The sequence below is a fragment of the Corylus avellana genome, chromosome 11, assembly GCF_965113065.1.
Source record: "Corylus avellana chromosome 11, dhCorAvel1.hap1.2, whole genome shotgun sequence".
Lineage (NCBI taxonomy): Eukaryota > Viridiplantae > Streptophyta > Magnoliopsida > Fagales > Betulaceae > Corylus > Corylus avellana.
In genome coordinates this window covers 13851455-13857510 of record NC_142500.1, presented here as the reverse complement: position 1 = coordinate 13857510, position 6056 = coordinate 13851455, and positions in this window count along the sequence as shown.

The following is a 6056-nucleotide window of genomic DNA, read 5'->3' as shown; positions in this document are numbered from 1 at the left end:
GCCTCCCAAATATTGGGTTGAAGCATGCGTCACGGCTGTTTTCCTAATCAATCGTATGCCCACACCAATCATTCAATATTCAACACCATTCACCAAGCTCTTCAAGGCTGAACATAATTAATTCACCTTGAGAGTCTTTGGATGTGCTTGTTATCCATTACTTCACCCATATACCAAGCATAAACTAGAATTTAAAAGCAAACAATGCATCTTCTTAGTATACAACTCCAATCACAAGGGATATAGATGCATGGATCCCACAACTCTAAAGGTCTATCTCTCAAGGAATGCGGTCTTCGATGAGACATTATTCCCTGCACAAGTATAGGCCACTACTTCATTGCCCACAAGAGACTCCTCTCCTTTACAAGGTATTGTTCTCTTGCCGTCTCACTTTTTCCCTATTAATTATTTGCCCACTAATCAGTCAAATGCTATAGTAGATTCACATGAACTTCCTTGCTCTACTGCTCACAATCCTATTACATCATCCCATGACACCACATTGCCTCCCATTGAACCCATTGAAAATTCAATAACCCTTGATGTGGAGTCCTTCCTTAATATCAAATAGCGATTCCTCTCCTAGTAGTTCAAATAGGCAACCCTTAAGTCCGGAAACCAGCCCCCTACCGCATCCACATCCTGAAGCAGCCCTTGCTATTCTTGAGCATGCCTCGGATTGTCCTCCCCAACCAACTAGTGCCACCTCTCTTGAGACTACATCCTACATTCCTCATACGGTCACTAGGTCTCAAACAGGACGTCTTAAATCCCAAGTCCTTTCTTGATTTCCAACTTTACAATGTCACCAAACATCCATTAAAGGCCTTCCTTGCTACTGCCCTTCCCCTTGAGCCTACCACATACAACCAAGCTGCTTCCAATCCAAAATGGCTTGCTATTATGGAGCAGGAATTTCAGGCTTTGTTGGAGAACAAAATTTGGACCCTCTGTTCAAGACTAAGGAACTGCAACATTATCAAAAACAAATGGGTGTATAAATTCAAACAAAATCCAGATGGCACCATTAATAGATACAAAGCCCATCTTATGGCTAAGGTCTTTCAACAAAGGGATGGCATCGACTACACAGAGACCTTTAGTCTTGTGATCAAACCAACAACAGTACGACTAGTTTTGGCACTTAGCCTTGATTTTAATTGGCCACTCAAGCAACTTGACATGCCAAATGCCTTCTTGTATGGAGTTCTTACCAAAGAAGTCTTCATGGAGCAGTCCTAAGGGTTTGTTAACTCAACTTGTCCTGATTATTTTTGCAAATTAGACAAATCTCTTTATGGCCTCAAATAGGCCCCTAAAGCCTAGTTTCAACACCTTACAAAGGCTTTTCTGGGTAGAGGTTTTGTTGGTTCAAAGGTTGACACCTCTCTCTTTTTCATTTGTCATTCATCAGTGCACAATTTTCTTTTAGTGTATATTGACGATATGATTATTATTGGCAGTCATATGTATGCTATTAATGAGTTGATTCAGAGTTTACAAGCAGAATTTAAATTGAAGGATCTTGGCACGCTTTTCTACTTCTTGGGCATTCATGTTTACCGAGACCATCAACATCTTCACCTTAGTCAATCCAAGTATGTTATTGACCTATTAAAATGGGTCAATATGGTTAGACCTAAACCATACTCAGCCCCATGCACTTCAGGGAAAAGACTTACTTCAGCTAATGGTGATCTGTTTCCAGATCCATCCTTGTCTCGTCACATTATTTATGCTCTCCAATACTAAACTCTTACCAGAGTTGATATCTCATTCTTTGTCAACCAACTCTGCCAATTCCTTCATTGCCCAACCACGTCCCATCTAGGTGTTCTGAAGAAGGTCCTCCGCTATTTAAAAGGAACTGTTGATTTTGGGTTATCCTTCACCAAAGGGTCTCTACATCTCCTGGCCTATTGTGATTCAAATTTGGCTGATGACCACTCTGATCGAAGGTCCACTAGTGGGTATGGTATTTTTCTAGGCAACATCTTGATCTCTTGGCAAGCCAAGAAATAACCTGTGGTATCTTGGTCCAGTACCAAGGCTAAATATAGGGCATTGGCCATTACCACAGCTGAATTGTACTAATTACGTATGTTATTCAATGAGTTACATGTTCCTCTTCCTGCCCCTCCACAGATTTGGTGCGACAATATGGGGGAAAATGCTTTGGCATCCAACCTCCTTTATCATGCTAGAACGAAACATGTGGAGGTTGGTTATCATTTCATTAGAGAGATCACGTACAGTTGACATCACTAGAATCACGAATCCGTAAATTTACATTGGTTGATAAAAGATGTTTGGATATGTTTACCTTCATACACAAATATAAAATTTGTCTGGCATTCACTCCATGTATAACAATCCATTTAAAATTGCTATCATTTTCAAAATTCAGAATCGCCATGTATGGAAAAATGGCAACAGCCTTCGATTAGCAGCAGCCCTACTTACCATCCAACTTCCAAAGACAATCTAGAAAAATTTCGACTAACAGCCTAAGGTGGTGTGGTTGTAGTTTTAGAATTTGAAAAAATCACTAATCGTAAACTGTTAACCGCCTATATATATATATATATATATATGTGTGTGTGTGTGTGTGTGTGAAATGACGTCGTATGTAGTAGGGTATTTTAGTAAAAAAAAAACGTTGTTTTGATTTTTTCTAAATTTCTTTCTTGCCTTTTTTCTTTTTAACAAACGGTTAGCAACTAATAGCAGCTTTATCGTATTTAATAAACACTAACTGCCTAGGCCACGGAGGGAGTTATCCAATTTTACTAACTGTCTAGGTGGTTGTGGTTAGCGGTTTTTGTCAATAACCGCTAAATGTCATTGCCTTTTCACCCATAGTTGTAATGTCACTTTCTTTAAGATTTTAGATGTCGCTACTAATTTTGTTCAATTGGTGTGCACCGGGTTTTACAAAATATGCCTCCATAACCCAATGGAGCCAACAAATTCTTAAATATTTGATTGCATTTTGCACAAATCAAAATCAAACAAGAACACTCTCTTTAGATTTTCTATTCTCACAAGATTAGAGTTCTGTGTTTGTGGAAAAACATAACTATAACCAACGAATTTTAAATAAGGCAGTTTTTGAGAAAGACAGGAGAAGAGAAGAGAGAATTTTCTGGGTAAAAAATTGGCAATGAGTGGGCTATTTATAGTGTCTCCTTAACAATTTTAATTTGTGTTTATTAATATACATGTATTTTGGTAATTATTGTTAATTCAACTATCATTAAATTATGACCATTCGATATCGGATTCGGCTTACATGAGGTAGTGAAAACTAGCAGCATACATGTATGCTGTTAAAACAACAAATAGCCCAGATTTAATCAAAAAAAATTTAACCAAGCGTTGTCGTTTTAATGGTGACCTTTTCTACATTTCCTTCTCTCTCGTATGGTGCACAATTCAAAATCATTCCACTACTTGCAAACAGGCAAGACCCATGATTCTCCAACCACTTCTCTATACATCACAACCATCTGATTTCTTACCCACTTTAACAAATTGACATGAATAATTTTGGTTAAAAAAAGAAAGGTAGAATTTAAAAACTTATATCAATTTCTGGCCTCCATGATCGACAAGCTCAACATCTAATTTACCTATTTCATATGTGAGCACTTTTAGGTTCATGATCTAGGATGTTCTCTAGTTGTGGGTCTCTTCTTAGGCCAACGAAGCCCAGGATGAATGGTGATGTGGTATTTTTGTGACAAAAAATATCAATTATAAAAATAACCACTCGCAATAGGACGAATCTTTGTAAGATACGGCTATAGACAGGGTGTCAAACTTCAAAGACTGCAGGGGTTTTGTTATCAAAATTTGAAAGATCAAAATTAACTTCATTAAAAAGAAAATTGATTTGATTTTCTTTAAAACTAAAGTGCATGAAATTAAAAGAGATTTAAAATAAGAGAAAGAGTGTAGGGTATTGCCTTCACCTCTATCCGCACAACAATGGTTAATCATAATTAATCCCAAAAATTCATTCTATGCATGTTATAAATACACAAGAAACTACCTTATTAAAGAATAAGCATAATCTATCTTTGGTTGGCACGGATCGTCCACCTAACCACTAAGATGCGGTACGACCCGTCTTCCCTAGGTATAAATTATCAAATTCTTTAACAGTATACATACAATCAATGAATAAGTGTAACCCATCTTCGATTGGCACGGACTGTCTACCTAAATTACACTAAACTAGGGTGTAGTACAATCTGTCTTTCCTAGGCATGGCCTATCAAATCCTATTGATCATATGTCAATTAAACCAATTGTATAACCATCATCCTCATAATCACATAAAACAAGAATGATTTAAGATCAATAAAAGTAAAATACTTTCTAAGACAAGAGAAGAATTTCACAAATATTGATTTTGGAATTTAAGAACAATTGCATTTAATAATTAAGAACAAAATCAAAAGGTAGCAATTCTCATAGTTATACAATCAACATGCATAAATTGAAAATCTAGAAATTAAATACAATCAAACCATTGTACTTAGATAAGGTTACATCAACACCCCACGAAAGGGTTTAGCCGCTCATGATCTTCTCAGCTCCAAAGACAATTTTCTGATTTCTAGCTCTAGGAAGCGGTGTGTCTTTTCTCTCAATGCTTAGAGGCCTATTTATAGGGCTTAGGAGAACTCTAAAAACCCTAGAAATCCTAGAAAAATCGTAATTCAGTCTCCCAGTCGGATTGGGAGACCTAGAAAAACTTTCCTTATCAATTTCGGACTCCTTTTTGCCTCTGCTACGCATGTGCGCTCAAGCGCACTATAGCTACAGTAATGTGCTACAATAACTCAACTACAGTAAAATTGCTACAGTGATGCTACAGTACTTGAAATGCATTTTGAGCCCAAAATCAATGATTTTCTTGTATCTTTATTAAACACCTGAAAACACAAAAACAAAATAAAATCAAACAAATAACAATGCTAAAGAATTAACATATGCAAATTAAGTGGCTTGAATGTACAACATTCGGCGCTTATCAAATGGTATGAACGGAAACAAGTCTATGTTCCTCACCAGCCTTCCAAACATTGAAGAAATCTCGACACCTCAAGCCTTGAAAGCCATATGATTGAAGTTTAGAGAGAGATCTAGGCCAGTACAAGGGGTGAAACAGTTGAATAATGGAGAAGGCCAAAGAAGTGTGTGCCCAAATCTTGTGAGCACTGTGTGAACGAGATAAAAGGAAATTAAAAAACTTCCATAGTTGATGATCTAGTACTTTGCACCGTACTAGAGCATATACCCAAGTGTATATACTCAATTAAAGCAATAGCTTAGTTCCTTTTATTTTCATTTTTTCTCATATGAAATTTTCTTCTTTCAACACTCTTAAATGTCTTCAATTATCAAATGTTCGGAAAATAAAAACATATATATACTAATTTTGAGAATAGTCTAACAACTCTGAATTGGTTCCCGCATAACAAGGCTCCACCAAGTTAAAATTAAATGATGAATAGGGGTTTATGAGATTTCTTTAGTGATAATGCAAGCTAAGCTAGGGAAGATTAGAACGATAGGACTGAGAAATGGCATTAGGTTCTATCTAATGAGATTTTGACAAGACCGATAAGTGTTGAATGTTACGCATTCTAGCCCCTTAATTCACATATGTTAAGCTCTTAGTTTTGTTATAGTTTGATGGTTTTGCTTTGTTTTTGTGTTTTCTTGTAGTTTTGAGGGTTTTGAAGAAAAGCAAGCATTTCTAACAAGTTCCACATTTAAAAGACATTTTTGGGAAAAGCTGGAGGCTGGGATCGATCGTAGGCAGCAATAGGCTCAAGCGCATATGCGCTCGAGCGCAAGAGCCACTAGGATCGAGCGCATCAGCACTTGATCACACATATAGCCAAGAGCGAGGGCAACCATGCGCTTGAGCGCCCAACACAAAGGATCGATCATATCACTGCGATCGAGCGCACTCGCCTGCAATCGAGTGCATTTGTGCGCTGGGCTATTGCAGACGCGTTTTCACACGGTTTCACATG